General features: G+C 36.3%; 1 protein-coding gene across 1 annotated transcript in view; it reads left to right on the top strand.

Annotated features, from left to right (window-relative positions):
* The window catches only part of b3glcta (beta 3-glucosyltransferase a), a 397,462-nt gene that overhangs the window by 55,817 nt on the left and 319,404 nt on the right, over positions 1–22,241 (top strand). The gene's annotated exons all lie outside the window — the stretch shown is intronic.

The following is a 22,241-nucleotide window of genomic DNA, read 5'->3' as shown; positions in this document are numbered from 1 at the left end:
GACCGCTATTAAACGACTACATATATACGTCTAATAGACAGGCAATATGGGTCTAGGCTAAAACAAGGCTGATTTTGGGCTGTCAGTGAAAATCTAATAGACATCTAAACATAGCCCAAGAATAGACAGCTATTGAATGACTATATTTATACATCTAATAGACGTCTAACCATAGCCCAAGAATAGACAATCAGACAGCTATTGAATGACTATATTTATACGTCTAATAGACGTCTAACCATAGCCCAAGAATAGACTACACTGTAAAAAGTTTGCTGTAAATTTTACAGTAACTTACTGGCAGCTGGATGCCAGTAAGTTACTGTAAAAATGTTTACAGTATTATTACTGTAAGTGCATTTACAGTACTAAAAGGTATTTACTGTAATTTCATTTACAGTATTTTTACTGTAATTTCATTTACAGTGTTTTTACTGTATCTTCAATTACAGTATTTTTACTGTATTTTCAATTACAGTATCAGTACTATAGAGTTTATTTTCATTTATTTTAAACATTTTTTACCTGTAAAAACAATCCAATTAACCTACAGCACTGTAATTCAAGATTTTTACCACCCCAACCCCATAAAAATCACAATAACTCATAAGCATTAGTTCTGATAATATTCTTTTTAATTGATGAACATTTTCTTTTTAAAAGTACAGAGACTTTGTATCATGGCAAACATACACACACTGAAAAGCAAAAATAAGTAAGTACACTACCAGTCATAAGTTTTTGAACACTAAGATTTTTTTTAAAGAATTCTCTTCTGCTTACCAAGCCTGCATTAATTTGATCCAAATTTAATTTATTCCTTTGATCAAAGCTGAATTTTCAGCATCATTACTCGTCTTCAGTATCACATGATCCTTCAGAAATCATTCTAGTATGCTGATAAAAATTTTATTTAATTTTTAGATTTTTCAGGATTCTTTAATGAATAGAAAAATATTATTTAGCAAGGATGATTTAAATTGATCAAAAGTGATAATAAAGACATTCATAATGTTACAAACTATTTCTATTTCAGATAAATGCTGTTTATCTGAACTTTCTATTCATCAAAGAAACCTGAAAAAAATGTACTCCACTGTTTTTAGCATTATAATAATTTCAGCAACATCATTATAATAGTTTTTGAGCAGAAAATCAAATTATTAGAATGATTTCTGAAGGATCATGTGACTGCAGTAATGATGCTAAAAATTAAGCTTTGATCACAGCAATAAATTACATTTTAAAATATATTCAAAAAGAAAACAGTTATTTTAAATAATAAAAATGGTTCAAAAGTGTATTGTTTTTGCTGTACTTTGGATCAAATGAATGCAGGCTTAGTGAGCAGAAGAGACCTTCTTTAAAAACATTTAAAATCTTACTGTTCAAAAGCTTTGTCTGGTAGTGTAAATAAAATAAAATCATACAGTAAAAATGTGTTTGTGTTGTGTTAAATTTGAGTAATTTTGAGTCAAAGTTGACAAGCTCTCTGATGAGAAACGGCAGAATGGGATTCAGGCTGATGCTTGCTGTTTGCACCCTCTTTCCAGAAGTCCATCTGATCTGTGACTGTCAATGCATTTGCTGCCACAAAGGTTGACTGTCTGAACGAACCTGCAAGCACAAGAAAAACAGTGTTTAAAGAATTTGCCTCAACTGTCGAACTTGATGCTGTATGCATTTTAAAAAAAATTATATACTACATACGAACGCAGTAGTAAGAAAAAAAACTGAAGAAACTTTTTCTTGAAATTTTTTATAAAGAATTTTATGAATGGGTCAGTAAGTCACTGATTCTAGGTGTTTAAAAAAGGTAAATTCATTCAGTAATGAAACACTGCTGTGTGCAGAGATGCACAACATGGCTTTGTTAAGAACCGTTTTTACTAAATGGAGCAAAAAGACAATATTTTCTTCTTGATTTAAATGACTTAATATTACATTCTTGTTTATTGAATTTTGTTGCCCTGACACTTAGTAAAGTCTGCCACAGACCATGCTAAATGCTAACCAATCTGTTCATATAAACATTCTAAACGTGTGTTTCCTAGAAAGTCTGTGCATATAATAAGCCTACTACGATTAAAAAAATCTCTATTTGTTGCTTTACAGTAACAATAATCTAAATTTGACAGATGGTAAGATTGCTATTATGAATTTAAAGGTTACAGTAAGTTAAAGATACCTGAAGCAGCTATATTTTGCTGTTTAAATGCTGGTTTAATAGAAATAATTTTAATGCGCATGCAAACTCAATCTTGATGGTAATAAAAAACATTCCCAGGAAATAAATACCTTACAAATGTGTACTTTAAATACAATATAACTTGCTTAGGATAAAAGCATCTGAAAAATGCATGAATGTAAATGCAATGTAAAACAAACTGTGTTTTGGGTTACCTGATTCTGCATGTCTGTAAAATGGACAGCTGTATGATGATTCTGCATCTGATGGTCAGCATCCAGTTAGTGCTTGGAGAAATCTCCTGTAACAGACAGTGTCACAACACCCTTTTAGTGTTACTATAGTTTATGATCAGAAAAGACAACTACTGTACAGTAATACAATTTACATTTTTAATAAAATAAACATTTATAATATTTATTAGCAAAACTTGCTATATTAATATATTGCTAGCCCGTTACTCTATTTAAAATGTTAACCCGTTCTGTGAGTTAGTGGAGAACAGCAGCCTGTGGCTAATTTAGTAACGTTAACATTAGTTAAAGGAGAACTCCGGTGTGATTTTGACCTAAAGTGTATTGAATCATGATACCGAGTGTAAACGTACCTTGCATATCTCATCTCGTCTTGTCCACTGCTGTCCGAAATCTGGGGTCAGTTAGCCGATGCTCACAACAGCTTGTCAATGAAAGTCAATCGGGCATCGAAGGAGCCATGTAAATAAATCACTGTTTTACGCCATTTACGAGGCACAAAGTAGCTCCACACTTCATTGGTAGACTTCCAAGGGCCCTGACATTTAAAACGAGACATTGAGAACTTAGAAAAAGCACCGGTAGTTTATTTACAAGTAGATTTATACAGACAGTAACCGCAAGAAGTTTAGCGGCCGCCGCCATCTTAAATGTAGTCACGATAAGTCGAGTGTCGAGCACCAAGGAATTTATCAGCTTATCAACGTATCAGGTTGTAGTTTCCTTGGTGCTCGACACTCGACTTATCGTGACTACATTTAAGATGGCGGCGGCTGCTAAACTTCTTGCGGTTACTGTCTGTATAAATCTACTTGTAAATAAACTACCGGTGCTTTTTCTGAGTTCTCAATGTCTCGTTTTAAATGTCAGGGCCCTTGGAAGTCTACCAATGAAGTGTGGAGCTACTTTGTGCCTCGTAAATGGCGTAAAACAGTGATTTATTTACATGGCTCCTTCGATGCCCGATTGACTTTCATTGACAAGCTGTTGTGAGCATCGGCTAACTGACCCCAGATTTCGGACAGCAGTGGACAAGACGAGATGAGATATGCAAGGTACGTTTACACTCGGTATCATGATTCAATACACTTTAGGTCAAAATCACACCGGAGTTCTCCTTTAAGTTGACGAAAGCAAAAGCTTAACGTTACCTGTTGTTTGCACTGCGACGACGGCAATCACCAGAAAAGACTCCAATACACCTCTGATGCAGACGACATGACCACGAGACCACAAACTTGAAAATAAAACACAAAAGAAGCACTTAACCGCGGTGTTTCAGCTTTACCTCAGTGTTTCATGTTAGCGCACTGTTTATGTCACGTCTGTCACTGAATTTAGGGACCGTCTATAACAGTGGTTCTCAACCTTTTTTGGTCCAGCGCCCCCCTACCCATTATTCAGGTCCCTCACCGCCCCCCATCAAATAAATCGTAGTCTAATTGTCCTCAATGAATATTAAAATTGATTGTTATTAGTGTTTTGTGTTTATAATAGGACTGTTATTATATTTATAGCAATTCAAATGTATGGGGTCATTACAATTTTTACGAAATTAATTTAAGGATGCATTGAATTGAGCATTTTTTTTTTACAGTAAATTATACATAATTTAACATTTAACAATTATACATATACATAACATTCATTTGCAGTTTTTAGCAAATTGGTGATTTTCATTGCTACAGCTTTAGTGTTTTTGAGATGCTGATATACTTTATTGCCCCAAATTTAAAAAACACTAAATAAAAATTCCTGTTTAGAACATAAAGGACATTTTTACATAAGTGATTTTAGTTTGTTCTTCCATTTCTGGAACTCTTGAACACCCTTTTTTACTGCTGTGTTATGTTTGGATATTTTCAATTAGCTTTCAGTAAAAAAATAAAATAAAAAATATCCCTTGGAAAATACCCTGCTTTTTGAGAATATATTGAATTCCCTTTTTTCTGAGATAGTAGACATGGTTAATTTTGTGGGTAATACCACATTTACACATGCAAATGGAAGAAATGTAAACTTTACTTTAATATATTTCACAATTTTTAGAATATTTAAAAGTTTGCTTACAAATACCTTAAAGAAAACTAAGTGCAACACTAAAAGTTGGGACGTTTTGTAAAATGATAAAATCTATGATTTGTTAATTCTATTTCACTTTTATTTAATTAACAACATTACAAAGAAAAGAAAAGTCACAAAAGTGCAACACACTCCAAAACAATTGGGGCAGAAGAAAAATAAAAGTGAAAAGCTTATTATAGAATAAGCTAAACTGTTTTGAAACAGTTGACAGGAGGCAGGTGAATTGGTAATAGGAGAGGGGATCATCTTTGGGTATAAAAGGAGCTTCTCAGTCTTTGCAAGCAAAGCTAGATCGTGGCTCAAAATTTGTTTATATTAACAAAAATATATTGGCCAGTGTAAACATTGGAATTTGTTTCTTTGTACTTCAGTCAATTAAATAAATGTTAAAGAGATCAAATTACATATTCTTTTTTTTTGTAATTCAGCATGATTTCTGAAAGATCATGTGACACTGAAAACTAGAGTAATGAAGCTTAGCATAAGAGGAAAACACATTTAAAATATATTCAATTAAAAAAGCTTTTTTAATGGTATATATATATTTTTAAAACAAACAAATGCAACCTTTGTTCATTCATCCATTAAAAAATCTTATTTGCCTTTTTTAATAGTAATGTATATTTTATTTATAATATTTAGGCTATTTTAAAAGCATGTAACCTATCTAAACCCAAATATAACAGCCCACATTAGCATGTACATACTTTTATTTCAAATAGGCCTATATGTAATTGAATGCCACATGACATTCATGACATTTTGATTTGACTGGGCAAGAAATATCATTATCATTAGTTTCCCAAGGAGCAAAAAAGCAACTTGCAGTAAAAAATAGGCTGGGCTGTTATTTGTGAGCTTTGAATACATTCTTTGAAAAGCATCTCATGCTTGACCGTGACTATTGTTGTAAACTAGCAGCCAGCTAACACTTAAGGTAATTGCACACATTGAGTCCGAATTTTTCGCACGTTAAAAAATAAATACCTCACGTTATGTTAATCACACTTGCACACTGCTTCCAAATTTTTCGGATCGGGTTTGATTTTTTGCGTTTTTCGCATCTGTAGCAAGCATTTTGAGAGGTGTTTTGACAGTTCAGAGCCACCGTACAAGCGAACGCCGTCTGTCAAGTTCATTCACTTTGTCCCGCAGCACAAAGCACTGTAAAGGTCCTTGTACGCTGAGTTCGCAAAAATTAGTGGTCTTCTTAATATTATGTGGCTCCAGTAATGCTAGCAAAGCATCAAAGATTACTGACATCCTGAAATAAACTCTGAATTACCCGGGATAATCCCGCAGTTTATTAATAAGGAGGTGCGCCTTAAAAGTATTCCCTCACTCCTCTGTATCTGTTTCTCTTTTTAAGAAGAGAGTCAGTGGACAACATCGTTCTATTTCGTCGGACTCAGTGTGCAAGGTTTCTGTGCGTGACGAATTTTTAGGATTACGAATACGAAATAACGTATACGAACGTATACTGCTACACTGGCCGCGAACGGCACATCAAGTTGCGTTAAAGCACGTAGCTCCCGTTATAATGAGTCATTCAGTAACTGAGCGCGAGCGCTACAGTAAACGCATTCCTCGCGCTTATGCTGCAGACAAGTCGACAAATAGAATACAGAAAGTGCGCTTTGATGCATCCAGTGTAGAAATGGCATTAGGATGTGGCAGACCATTTTCTTCTGCAAGTTTTAGCTCAAACATATTCGGTTTGAACTCGTCTTAACCAAACGCCCCCCAAAACCACCTCAGCGCCCCCCTTTCAAAATTATTGCTTTCAGCGCCCCCCGAGGCTCGCCCAACGCCCCCTGGGGGGCGGTACCGCCCCCGTTGAGAAACACTGGTCTATAAAGTTACATACGACATTCATACACACATTTCTTACTTAAAAAATCTCTATTTGTTGCTTTACAGTAACAATAATCTAAATTTGACAGATGGTAAGATTGCTATTATGAATTTAAAGGTTACAGTAAGGTAAAGACACCTGAAGCAGCTGCATTTTCCTGTTTAAATGCTGGTTTGATAGAAATAATTTTAATGCGCATGCAAACTCAATCTTGATGTGACAAGACATGGTAATAAAAAACATTCCCAGGGGGGTGTTCCATAAAACAAGTTTACCAAATAAGCCAGGCTTATTTCAGTTAGTCTGACTTATTGTCACTTGATTTGGCACAAAATAAGTCAGACTAACTGAAATAAGCCTGACTTATTTGGTAAACTTGTTTTATGGAACACCCCCCAGGAAATGAATACCTTACGAAATACAATAAATAACAATATAAATACAATATAACTTGCTTAGGATAAAAGCATCTGAAAAATGCATGAATGTAAATGCAATGTAAAACAAAATGTGTTTTGGGTTACCTGATTCTGCATGTCTGTAAAATGGACAGCTGGCTGTATGATGATTCTGCCCTTGATGGTCAGCATCCAGTTAGTGCTTGGAGAAATCTCCTGTAACAGACAGTGTCACAACACCCTTTTAGTGTTACTATAGTTTATGATCAGAAAAGACAACTACTGTACAGTAATACAATTTACATTTTTAATAAAATAAGCATTTATCATATTTATTAGCAAAACTTGCTATATTAATATATTGCTAGCTCGTTACTCTCTTTAAAAAGTTAACCTGTTCTGCAAGTCAGTGGAGAACAGCAGCCTGTGGCTAATTTGGCTAATTTAGTAACGTTAACATTAACTTAGTTAAATTGATGAAAGGGGAAGCTCACCTGTTGTTTGCACCGCGACGACGGCAATCACCAGAAAAGACTCTAATACACCTCCGATGCAGACGACATGACCACGAGACCACAAACTTGAAAATAAAACACAAAAGATGCAGTTAACCGCGGTGTTCAGTTTTACCTCAGTGTTTCATGTTAGCGCGCTGTTTATGTCACGTCTGTCACTGAAGGGACCGTCTATAAAGTTACATACGACATTCATACACACATTTCTTACTTAAACATCATTTGAAGAGAATTACCTTGCTAGCTATAAAGAGGCAGCGTTTAAAAGATATTATGCTGCTCTGTGACTGTGACTAACGTTAAGTTTGTCAACTTCGGCTGTTACTGACATTATTAACTTACCAGTTCATGTTATCGTCGATACTATGGCAGTCATTCACAGAAGAAGATCCAAAATACACCTCCGCGCTCCGACGTTACAGACGACATCCAGACCAGAAACTTGAAAATAACAAACAAAAGAAGGGCTTGAAAATTAGGGCTGTTCGATTCCGAAAATTTTGGAATCGATTCCGATTCCGATTCCTGGTTCTGGAATCGATTGGATTCGATTCCAGAATCGATTCCTCACTGTTGTTTCGATTCTTTTTCGATTCTTGTTTTTTAGATTGGAGGAAGCTAATTTCGCAATAAATGCAGGATGTAAAGGTCGTATAATGTTACCTTCTCATAATATGAAGCTTCATTTGTAAAAAATATATATATATATATATACTATTTTTCTGTAGCTCTGACTGATTTCAAATTGTAATTCATTGCCCAGGAAATTAGTCATAACCCACAGCTCTGCAGTGGACATGCATTTTTTTGCATGAATAAAACAAGACATGACGTGTATAAAATGACAAAATTAGCAAACTATACACTTAAACAAAATAAACAGAACTTTAACAACAACACTGATATAAGAGCTATAATTTCGAAATAAATACAGGATGATATAAGAGCTCGTGGTGTAGCTGTCAATCAGATGCGCTCTCGGCCACCGACGTGCTCTCTGCGTTTCCTTTCAGAGTTATCATTGGCTGATAGAAAGATTAAAAATAGCATTTATTTAAGATGTAAATAAGATCAAGACCCATTATGATCTATTCTGTCGTGCAGCGCTCAAAATTGTGGACATCATGAGCCAGTTCTCCCGTAAAATAACATCTGAATCGTTTTTTGAACTGGTTCATTTAAATGATCTATCCGAACGAATCTTTTCGTGGAAATGTATCAGACTATATTAACTATTAGCGAGCAAGAGGCAAATTAATGTGTGCTTCTCAAACTGAAGGCTGCATCCTTAAACTCAGACGAGTTTAGTAATGAGTCGTTTTTATTACGTTTATTTTCATCAATCGACGTTTGATGACTTGCAGCCGAAATATTCAGCCTTCATGGAATGCAGCCTTCCGTTTAAGAGGTAAGTTTTGTTGAGCTGAAAACGGCTCTGAATGAGGAGTCGATTCCCCTTGAGAGGATCGATTCCAAATGTTGGAATCGATTCTCGATTCCCAATGCCTCGGAATCGAGGAATCGATTCTTTTTGGAATCGATTCCCAGCCCTATTGAAAATACAGTTTAAAATCTCCACCGAAACAGTGGTGTTGCTTAACGCACTTTACCTCAGTATTTCACCTCAGTTTGCTGTTAAGCTTGAGTAAAGGGCTCGTCAGACGAACTAACTTGCATTAAAGGGCAGCCGAATATACAAACGTGTTTCTCAGTTTAAATAAAGTTTATTTCGACTAATATAGGTCACCTTAATTTACTCACCAGTCCATGTTTTCACCGTTATGGCGGCGCCCCGGCCGTCAGTCAGAAAAAAAAGGCTACCGACATGAAAAACACGATGAATATTGTTAGTTTGCTGTTAACAAGTGAAAACAAATTAAAATTGTTCAGTTTTTCATAAAACAGAAATAATATACTAACCTTTTTGTCGAGTTATTGATGCAACATTTCTCTTTTGTCCTTTTTACCGCCACTTCCTCTCAACAGGAGAAAAAAAAATCTCCCTTGCCATTGGTAAATTTTTCGCGGGCAAGTTCACTACTGTAAACGGATTTACAGTAGTGGATAATTACAGTAGTGATCATATATTTTCCCATAATCCTTTGCAGTTTACAGTAAAATACTGTATATACATTTTACAGTATCTTACTGTAGATATTACAGTAAAATACTGTTCAAATTACAAAAATCGGTTACAGTGTAGTCATCAATTAGACCGCTATTAAACGACTACATATATACGTCTAATAGACAGGCAATATGGGTCTAGGTTAAAACAAGTCTGATTTTGGGCTGTCAGTGAAAATCTAATAGACGTCTAAACATAGCCCAAGAATAGACAGTTATTGAATGACTACATATATACGTCTAATAGACGTCTAACCATAGCCCAAGAATAGACAATCAGACAGCTATTGAATGACTATATTTATACGTCTAATAGACGTCTAACCATAGCCCAAGAATAGACTAGTCATCAATTAGACCGCTATTAAACGACTACATATATACGTCTAATAGACAGGCAATATGGGTCTAGGCTAAAACAAGGCTGATTTTGGGCTGTCAGTGAAAATCTAATAGACGTCTAAACATAGCCCAAGAATAGACAGCTATTGAATGACTACATATATACGTCTAATAGACGTCTAACCATAGCCCAAGAATAGACAATCAGACAGCTATTGAATGACTATATTTATACGTCTAATAGACGTCTAACCATAGCCCAAGAATAGACTAGTCATCAATTAGACCGCTATTAAACGACTACATATATACGTCTAATAGACAGGCAATATGGGTCTAGGCTAAAACAAGGCTGATTTTGGGCTGTCAGTGAAAATCTAATAGACGTCTAACCATAGCCCAAGAATAGACAATCAGACAGTTATTGAATGACTATATTTATACGTCTAATAGACGTCTAACCATAGCCCAAGAATAGACTAGTCATCAATTAGATATATACGTCTAATAGACAGGCAATATCGGTCTAGGCTAAAACAAGGCTGATTTTGGGCTGTCAGTGAAAATCTAATAGACGTCTAACCATAGCCCAAGAATAGACAGCTATTGAATGACTATATTTATACGTCTAATAGACGTCTAACCATAGCCCAAGAATAGACAGCTATTGAATGACTATATTTATACGTCTAATAGACGTCTAAACATAGCCCAAGAATAGACAGCTATTGAATGACTATATTTATACGTCTAATAGACGTCTAACCATAGCCCAAGAATAGACAATCAGACAGCTATTGAATGACTATATTTATACGTCTAATAGACGTCTAACCATAGCCCAAGAATAGACTAGTCATCAATTAGACCGCTATTAAACGACTACATATACACGTCTAATAGACAGGCAATATGGGTCTAGACTAAAACAAGGCTGATTTTGGGCTGTCAGTGAAAATCCAATAGACGTCTAAACATAGCCCAAGAATAGACAGCTATTGAATGACTACATATATACGTCTAATAGACGTCTAACCATAGCCCAAGAATAGACAATCAGACAGCTATTGAATGACTATATTTATACGTCTAATAGACGTCTAACCATAGCCCAAGAATAGACTAGTCATCAATTAGATATATACGTCTAATAGACAGGCAATATGGGTCTAGGCTAAAACAAGGCTGATTTTGGGCTGTCAGTGAAAATCTAATAGACGTCTAACCATAGCCCAAGAATAGACAGCTATTGAATGACTATATTTATACGTCTAATAGACGTCTAACCATAGCCCAAGAATAGACAATCAGACAGCTATTGAATGACTTTATTTATACGTCTAATAGACGTCTAACCATAGCCCAAAAATAGACTAGTCATCAATTAGACCGCTATTAAACGACTACATATATACGTCTAATAGACAGGCAATATGGGTCTAGACTAAAACAAGGCTGATTTTGGGCTGTCAGTGAAAATCTAATAGACGTCTAAACATAGCCCAAGAATAGACAGCTATTGAACGACTACATATATACGTCTAATAGACAGGCAATATGGGTCTAGACTAAAACAAGGCTGATTTTGGGCTGTCAGTGAAAATCTAATAGACGTCTAAACATAGCCCAAGAATAGACAGCTATTGAACGACTACATATATACGTCTAATAGACAGGCAATATGGGTCTAGACTAAAACAAGGCTGATTTTGGGCTGTCAGTGAAAATCTAATAGACGTCTAAACATAGCCCAAGAATAGACAGCTATTGAACGACTACATATATACGTCTAATAGACGTCTAACCATAGCCCAAGAATAGACAATCAGACAGCTATTGAATGACTATATTTATACGTCTAATAGACGTCTAACCATAGCCCAAGAATAGACTAGTCATCAATTAGACCGCTATTAAACGACTACATATATACGTCTAATAGACAGGCAATATGGGTCTAGACTAAAACAAGGCTGATTTTGGGCTGTCAGTGAAAATCTAATAGACGTCTAAACATAGCCCAAGAATAGACAGCTATTGAACGACTACATATATACGTCTAATAGACAGGCAATATGGGTCTAGACTAAAACAAGGCTGATTTTGGGCTGTCAGTGAAAATCTAATAGACGTCTAAACATAGCCCAAGAATAGACAGCTATTGAACGACTACATATATACCTCTAATAGACAGGCAATATGGGTCTAGGCTAAAACAAGGCTGATTTTGGGCTGTCAGTGAAAATCTAATAGACGTCTAAACATAGCCCAAGAATAGACAGCTATTGAATGACTACATATATACGTCTAATAGACGTCTAACCATAGCCCAAGAATAGACAATCAGACAGCTATTGAATGACTATATTTATACGTCTAATAGACGTCTAACCATAGCCCAAGAATAGACTAGTCATCAATTAGACCGCAATTAAACGACTACATATATACGTCTAATAGACAGGCAATATGGGTCTAAGCTAAAACAAGGCTGATTTTGGGCTGTCAGTGAAAATCTAATAGACGTCTAAACATAGCCCAAGAATAGACAGCTATTGAATGACTACATATATACGTCTAATAGACGTCTAACCATAGCCCAAGAATAGACTAGTCATCAATTAGACCGCTATTAAACGACTACATATATACGTCTAATAGACAGGCAATATGGGTCTAGGCTAAAACAAGGCTGATTTTGGGCTGTCAGTGAAAATCTAATAGACGTCTAAACATAGCCCAAGAATAGACAGCTATTGAATGACTACATATATACGTCTAATAGACGTCTAACCATAGCCCAAGAATAGACAATCAGACAGCTATTGAATGACTATATTTATACGTCTAATAGACGTCTAACCATAGCCCAAGAATAGACTAGTCATCAATTAGACCGCAATTAAACGACTACATATATACGTCTAATAGACAGGCAATATGGGTCTAAGCTAAAACAAGGCTGATTTTGGGCTGTCAGTGAAAATCTAATAGACATCTAAACATAGCCCAAGAATAGACAGCTATTGAATGACTACATATATACGTCTAATAGACGTCTAACCATAGCCCAAGAATAGACAATCAGACAGCTATTGAATGACTATATTTATACGTCTAATAGACGTCTAACCATAGCCCAAGAATAGACTAGTCATCAATTAGACCGCTATTAAACGACTACATATATACGTCTAATAGACAGGCAATATGGGTCTAGGCTAAAACAAGGCTGATTTTGGGCTGTCAGTGAAAATCTAATAGACGTCTAACCATAGCCCAAGAATAGACAGCTATTGATTGACTACATATATACGTCTAATAGACGTCTAACCATAGCCCAAGAATAGACAATCAGACAGCTATTGAATGACTATATTTATACGTCTAATAGACGTCTAACCATAGCCCAAGAATAGACTAGTCATCAATTAGACCGCTATTAAACGACTACATATATACGTCTAATAGACAGGCAATATGGGTCTAGGCTAAAACAAGGCTGATTTTGGGCTGTCAGTGAAAATCTAATAGACGTCTAAACATAGCCCAAGAATAGACAGTTATTGAATGACTACATATATACGTCTAATAGACAGGCAATATGGGTCTAGGCTAAAACAAGGCTGATTTTGGGCTGTCAGTGAAAATCTAATAGACGTCTAACCATAGCCCAAGAATAGACAATCAGACAGCTATTGAATGACTATATTTATACGTCTAATAGACGTCTAACCATAGCCCAAGAATAGACAGCTATTGATTGACTACATATATACGTCTAATAGACGTCTAACCATAGCCCAAGAATAGACAATCAGACAGCTATTGAATGACTATATTTATACGTCTAATAGACATCTAACCATAGCCCAAAAATAGACTAGTCATCAATTAGACCGTTATTAAACATAAAAATGAACAAATAAAACATTGGAAAAATATGTAAAACAAATTAAGATATTAAAATTTTTAAGAATTAACTGTTTACTTTAGATCCATAACCCCCACCCCATGCCCTCCCTGGTGCTTGTTTGAAATTATTAGAAATTGCATTTTTTATTTCACATTCCGTAGCTGATGGAAAGTTGGTCATCACTGCGTCTGCCAAATGAGAAAAAGGAAAGAATTATTGCTCAAGAAAAGCATTGTTGACAGTCATTTAACTAATTACAGTCAATCACTTTTGCAAGGATGCAGACTAGAGCTGGCCAATATAGAGTTAACAGAATATAGATAGAGACTATATAATTTATATCAATATAGACAATAATTTATATCAATATTATAAATAAATTAATATCAATAATTGAACATTTTTGCTCGCATAATGGTGATGCAATACGGGGTGTAACGATACGCGTATTGAACAATTCTGTACAAGGCATATATATATATATATATACACATATATAGGCTATATACACACACATACATACATATACATATATATATACACATCTGAAATTTTCTTCTCGAATGTTCATTTTTATCAAGCTCATATATGCAAGTTCAGTAATTTCACTTAAATGGCAATGAAAATTACCTATTAATTGTCATTTTAGTGAAATTACTGAACTTACATATATGAGCTTGATAAAAATGAACATTCGAGAAGAAAATTTCAGATGGCACTTAGAGGCTTTTGCATCTGAACTCTTCATATATGTGTCCCTGGATCACAAAACCAGTCTTATGTTGCACGAGTATATTTGTGGCAATAGCCAACAAAACATTGTATGGGTCAAAATTATAGATTTTTCTTTTATGCCAAAAATCATTAGGATATTAAGTAAAGATCATGTTCCATGAAGATATTTTGTAAATTTCCCACCTTAAAAATATAAAACATTATTTTTGTGAATGGATGCAGCACTATCGCCAATAGAAATGGACAACTTTAAAGGCGATTTTATCCATGTTTCGATTTTTCTGTACCCTCAGATTCCAGATTTTCAAATAGTTGTATCTCGGCCAAATATTGTCCTATCCTAACAAACCATACATCAATGGAAAGATTATGTATTCAGCTTTCAGATGATGTATAAATCTCAATTAAAAAAAAAATACACATAAGACTGGTTTTGTGGTCCAGGGTCACACACACATTTACATATATATATATATATATATATATATATATATATATATATATATATACTAGGGCTGTCCCCGACTATGAATTTTCATAGTCGAATCAGAATTTTCGAATCTTTCTATAGTCGACCGATAGTCGAATCATCTAGGCTTATGTGTGTGTGTGAATGGGTTAGGAGGGGCACGACACTATAGTCAGCAGGAGGGTAAAACAGTTTTTATTTTATTTTACACACTGCACACAGCAACAACTTTTAATAAAGCGACCAAAACTGCCTGCCAACTGACAGACGAACTTATTTAGGTTTAAATAAAAACACAGAACGCGTCTTTTAGTTCTAAAAACGCGAGGCGCACAGCACTGCCTTTTTTGCTAAGCAACGACCGAAACAGCTGTCCTGTCAGTCAAATCAAAGGATTATAGCGCGAACGCTCTAAAATCTTAGTTTTTTGCTGTTAAGTAAACTGTCATATTAGCAGAAACCCTAAATAATACAGCTCCTGGTTACCCACGATAGACACCAAAGGTTTCTCCTCCATTTCTTGCAGTCTCCGGACTTTTGAAGCAACGGTAAACTTTCGCCATCATAACAGAAGGCCCGCCTCTCCATTCATTCGATTGGACAATGGAAAAGAACGCGAATGACGTTGGGCGTTTTTCCGCTCAGAGTTGATTTTTTTTTTCAACTTCAGGCGCTCGGAGCGCTCCTGCAAAAACGCGAGGCACGGGGGGCGCATAAACAGAGCGCAGAACGCTCACTGCCAACAGAAAACCATTCAAAAGAGGCGCCTCCAATTGCAAAAACGCGTTCGGTGTGATCGCCGCCTAATCCCTGCCGTCAAGATGGTCCGCATCTCATCATGGATCAGGGCAAGTGAAAATTAAATCTGTCACAGGGGTGGTTAGATTTATTCACAAACACATTAAAAATATTTATTGAACGCTTCTTTCTTTTCACTTTTGTTTTTACTGCATTATCATAATCAAAGGCTGTATATAACGTAATATAACCGTACAAAACCAGTAGTTCTGTGTGCAATTAGACATTGAGCACCCCCATATTGCCAAAATGGTATGATGCTCGTTTCACCCGCGAAGATTCGACTGTGAGATCGGTGGTCGAATCAGGCTCCGCATATCGATGCATCGAATCTTCGACTATTCGGGGACAGCCCTAATATATATACACACACACAGAGAGAGAGAGAGAGAGAGAGAGAGAGAGAGAGAGAGAGAGAGAGAGAGAGAGAGAGAGAGAGAGAGAGAGAGAGAGAGAGAGAAAATCACTGTTAATTAGCCTAAACAGACACACATACCTCTGATGACTGAGAATAAGGCAGTTGATTGAAAGGACTTCTTCTGTAGTGGACCTCCTCCTTTCATGTTGAATGTAGACATCAGGGAATTTTTGAAAACACTAAAGTATAATACAAAATAAAGTGGTTAACTATTGCGGTTAAAGACTGACATTTCAAAAGTAACGTTAAAGGAAGTCTTTTTTAAATCTCTGATTTGCGTAGTGACCACATAAAATTCTTATTCAGTATCGACACCAGAATGTTTGATAAATGTTGCATAATTTCTAGGCTTTACCTGTCCAGCCTTCTTCTTGTACTGTCTTTGAAGTTTTTTCCTCCAATTTTACACAACTGTGTCACCTGAACAACACAAGCCAATGTCAGTACTTGGCAGGTATTATTACAGTATATGCTTCATTTTAAAAGTATTTACCAACCTTAAAGGTTGATGCCCATTGACCTGCAAGTTTTCCATCACTGACCCTATAAAACTCTTATTTCATGAGATAAAAATTTTAGTACTGCTGGATACTTTTTATAATTGTTCAATTTAAATCAATTATTATTTTATAATTATTGCCAATTTAAAACGAATTGTTTCAACTCAATCTTAATGTACAATGATATTGTGTTGTTGTTTTTTTGCCTCATAGTCTGATAGTATGCAACAAGCCATGGTTCAGTCATAAATTGCATATTATATTTCAAATTAATTTTAGACTGTCAAAGATGAGCATTTTAGTGTGGAAAAGTTGCTTTGGAGTGTTTTTTGGTTTGTTTGTTTTTTACCATTGCTGCCCGTGTATTCCCACTTTCAAGCTGCCTCTCTAAGTACTCGAACTCATCTTCAGTGCCCAAGGTTGACACGTGGAACCCAGTTTCTGGTTCCACAATTTTCCCTATTCTACGTAGTTCATCTTTTATTTCTAAAAGTTGTGTCAAAACCTTTTTTTGAAATCCTAAATGCTGGAGCATCACATATTAATGCTCGCAGAGTTACTTTGTGCACTGTGGTTTTGAGTGGGACACCATTTTCCATAAGCACCTGCGATTCTGCTATTAAATCACGAAGATAGTCATGAACAGGGTCGGGCTTGCTGTTGCCATAATATAGAGCAACCAGAAATGGATCAAAAGTAGCAAATTTAGCTAGAATAGGCCAAAAATTTTACTGGACTTGAATATTGGCAGACCATCTATATTGATAGTAAGGTCTACAGGACCTGTAAACCATGTGTTTTGTGAAAGGAACTGGAGAATACCCGGCTCTAAGCCATGGTATGTGTACTGGCCACCACATATGTTTTTAATTTCAAATCCAGAAGGGGTTTGTAGCAGTGTTCTGCTATCTTTTGGAAGTGTATGTCCATGTGTTCTCAAAATTCCTAGCAGCTTATTTAACGCAGCATGTGTCTGACTTGTTGTTGTTGCCCATTCAGCCAAATCATTGTGTAATGATGGTGTGTCATCGCAATCTGAATAATCAAACTCTGTACTAGAGTCACTGGAATCAGCAGTTTCCTTGTATCCATAATCCAAATTTGATGGATCCTCTTCAGCATCTACAATCAAAGAAGGACCCCCCTCAAACAAATGTCCTTGTGTGGATGGACCCTGCCCAGAAACATCTCCTAGCACTGATGTACCCTCCCCAGACACATCTCCTTGTACATCCAAATCTAGATATTCATCCAAGCTGCTACTTGATGCAGCGAGAGCATTAACTCGATCTCTCAATCGACGCCATTCTCTTAGATATTTGGGATCCATAACTGCTGAATATGGAAATAAAATTAACATTATAATTGATTATGTAACACTGTTATCCCAAGACATGTCTGACTACTATCATAATGTGTTTTGAAACTGAAATACAGTATTTTTTTAATTATCATTCTAATGAAGGTGAAAACAGATTTTATTTACATTTCTACTTTAGTTCTTCCCTCAAGTTTAAAGGGATAGTTCACTTTGAAATTAAATTTTGGTATGTTTTAGCTTACCTTAAGGACGTCCAAGATGTAGGTGTCTTTGTTTCCGCAGTAGTTTCAACTTTGATTTTTTAGGTCAAACTATTCTTGTCTGTCAGTCATATAATGCAGGTCTATGGTCACCACCTAAAAAGGCCATGCACAGATAAGTCCAAATTAAACAATTCCCCATCGTAAGTACACATTAATGGCCTAAGACACGAAACGAGCAGTCTGTGTGAGAAAATGAACAGTATTTATATCGTTTGTACACAGCCACGTCCAAGTGATATGAGGGCTCGTGTGCTTCCAGGTGTGTGACGCGTCCGTGTTCTGTTTGCGCAAGCGGCGCACTTAGACTAGCCTAGTTCAGACTGCATGATTTTAGCCCCGATTTTGACTCGCCGACAGGTTTTGAGAAATCGCCGACAAATGCCCGAAATCACAGGCTCGTTCACGTGAGTGACAATCACACAGTGTGAACTATCAAAGACGCGATCTGAGAGAATCGCCGACGTGTCGCCGACACCCGTGAGATATTTGGCATGCTAAATATCTGGACCTGTCGGCGATTCAAAATCATGCCGTGTGAAAGGTGATCTGACTGAAAATCACAAGCTAAATCGTGGCTACGCACAGCCTACACATATAACATGTAAAATAAATAGTGGTGGGCCGTTATCGGCGTTAACGTGCTGCGTTAACGTGAGACTCATATCGCGCGATAAAAAAAATATCGCCGTTAATCTATTCTCAAAGTTGGGTTGGGAGCTGGGTCTAAACTACGCAAGATATGATGACTTTCACCTTGATATTTTAGCGTGGATGACGTATATCTAGTTGAATTGCACTGTAGGGGGCGAGAACGAGTCTTCAACTTCTGTCAAATTACCACATCAAATGAGACGCGCAGACATGGATGCAGCTATGAAGCCGCTTCAGGGCAGGTGCGTGCGTTGCTAGACCCTTTTTACTGGGGCACGTGCCCCAGTGAAAATCTGCTGTGGCCCAGTAAAATCTCAAGTTTGAGTTATAATTTACTTTGATAATCCCGAAATAAAGACATTAAACTATATGCAACAACTGAATTGACGCTTCTAAAAGCAATGCAGTTTATTGGAAGACTATGCACGCAGATAGGCTATCCATACCCGCGCGCCTGTGTATTTTACGGGAACGCGCACGTCGTACAGCCTTTTGCGCAGAAGTACTTGGTTACACAAGTTTGTATAGTTAATTGTGTTGTAAATGCAATTGTCAAGCAGTTTGTAATGCATTTTGGAAACAGGAGATGAGCGCCTGGTCTAATGCGCCACCTGGCTTGAGAAACCCGTTCTCAAAGACTTACTTTTAGTCATTATTTGGGTAGCACACATATTCTGAATGCCTTCAGCAGAATTTAAATTAGCCATTTTAATCTAGATTAATCTAGATTAATTTCAAGATTTAATCTAGATTAATCTAGATTAAAAAAATTAATCTATGCCCACCCCTAAAAATAAAGTAAACCAAACAACTTGTAATCACAGTAGACTTTGCTTACATGATGGAATATCATACATCTCACAAGTTATTTTGGAAAAAAAATACATTTATCCAGATTAAATGTTATTTGGGCTAAAAGTGGGTTACACATAGCCGGACTATATCGGGTCTATATTTAACCCAGACGTTGAAATGACGGCTATTGCTTGCTGGGATGGTTGGCTGGTTTTAGCTGGTCATCCAGCTTGGTCATTGGGGGTTTTTCCGCAGGGTAGGGCACTATTTGAGGGGACAGCCATTTTTCAATTCCATTCAATCCCACAATGCACCGCAAAAACGAGTGTACAAGTTGGGGTTAGTTACTCAAAAAAGTAATATATTACATATTACATATTACTCTCAAAAATAGTAATGCCTTACTTTACTTTATTACTCCCTGGAGAAAGTAACTAGTTATATTACTAGTTACATTACTAGTTACATTTTTTTTTTCTTACACAAAAAACTGTTATTCTTAACAAAAAAGCATGACCTACTGCGTGCATCCAGTGCATACGCGATCTCATAAAGCTCTTATAACACAATGGATATTATGCACAATTAATCTTTCATAAAGGTCTACGTGTGTTGTGATTCGTAAGCACGCAATATTCAGCACTGTTCAAAACTTTTGAGCAGTGAGTGAATTCTATCTTAAACACTATTGATTGGCGATGCGTTCCAAAAATCAGCAGATGGCTACTTTGCTGATGCTGCAAACAAGTTTTAAATTGAAACTGCCTATTCTTGCTCTTACTAATCATATATTTCGTTCTTGCTGCTTTTGTGTAATAGATGAATAACATTTTATTTTTTTTATTTTTAGATATTTCTATATTGCGGGAGTCCCGCGAATCATTTTATTTTCCCGCATCCCGCACACACACACACACACACACACACACACACACACACACACACACACACACACACACACACACACACACACACACACACAAACAAACAAGTCTCTACCCGCCCGCATCAGCACACGCACTTGTCCATCAAGTTTTGTCCCGCGCCGCACTCTGTTGCGTTGGGTCCCGCGGGATTGCAGGTCTCTCTTTGCAAGTGCCGCTCTGCTGCTGGCTGCCGGTTGTCGACCAATCGGTGATGGTAATTTAATGATACCTCGTGCCAAACCCAGACCAATCACTGTTCCATTCGCGCCCCCCTCCCCTTCCCTTCTGTTCTCTGTGTTGTCGTGTGCCTTGTGTGTGATGAAGGTGCTACTGGCAAATGTAACGCAAGTAACTAGCTTGGGAAAACTGTAATAATATTACAATTTTCAGACGAGTAATGCCTTACACTACTAGTTACTGATTAAAGTAATATAAAGTAATATTATTACAGTAACGCGTTACTTTGTAACGCGTTACACCCAACACTGTGTACAACACATGTGCACTCACACTGTAAGATTTGCGCGCCGAATAAATTCCCACGTCTCGCCAGAAGATGGCGCCCGCAGCTGAATCTTATTCATTTTACAACAAGCTCCTCTACTCCTCCGTTCACAGCAACCCAGGTACAAATTAATTGTAAATTGATTATTAATTGTTTAACTAGGGTTTATCCATGACAGAGTTAAAAATAAATCCTTCAACTGCCCTTTTCAAAACTATGCAAAGTGTCCGAATTACTCGTTTTCTTTCCTTCAAGTGAACTGTATGAGTGGACTATAATGAAGGGAATGAGGATATAGGGGGAGTAACCGATGGGCGCCATTAAGGATTTTAACTTCTGTTTGGGTGCTTTTGTGTTTTGGTCTCCATAGAAATCCATGTTAAAACGGACTGAATTTAAACTTTTTTAGTATAGCTAACTATAAAAATGTGCGCAGGTACGCATAATATGTTAATTTGACTAGAAACACCAGAGACCGGAAATGTAAAGCACCGCTCGTCGGGCGAGACTTCCGTGTTCAGAAAAAGATGGAAAAAGGAAAAACAACATACAGTAAACGGTAAAACTGTTTGCACTACAAATAAGTGTGTTCATAATTGAGAAGATATAAAATAGCATTGTAAGACACAAGATATCAAGCAGCAAAAGGAGCTGTTTTGGATGAGATGGAAACCAGATGAAATGTACAAATTGCCTCACCCGCTCTTACAGGAAACAAGTTGGATAAAGAAACACTGGCAGGCACTGACCATACTTTCTTAAAATTAACATTTGGTTAAAGTGCTAACAATTTTCCATATATTTTATATTTGAATTGTTACTAGGAGTAATAACATTTCTAAAAAAAAATGATTTGTACAATTAGTAGCTTATAAATAAATGCTTAAGGGATATTTAAATTTAAATTACAATATTTTATTTCAGTAAAAACAACCAATATGGGGGAAAAGACTAGTATTTGTAAGAATATTATTGTTTTGAAGCATTTATTATATATGCTATTTATCAATAAAATCGTTATAAAATAAATCTCCAGCTCCTCCAAATTAAGCAGGGGCTGATAATATATATTGATTATTCCAAATGACATATAAGGAGGTTTGTTAAATTTTGCCATCTGACAACATTCCCACCTGTGGTTAAAATTGGTACAGCTAGCTATTTAAATACCGACACATAA

This window comes from Garra rufa, chromosome 14 (genome assembly GCF_049309525.1).
Source record: "Garra rufa chromosome 14, GarRuf1.0, whole genome shotgun sequence".
Lineage (NCBI taxonomy): Eukaryota > Metazoa > Chordata > Actinopteri > Cypriniformes > Cyprinidae > Garra > Garra rufa.
Note: the sequence above shows the minus strand (reverse complement) of the source record. Positions and strands in the feature narration are given on the sequence as shown.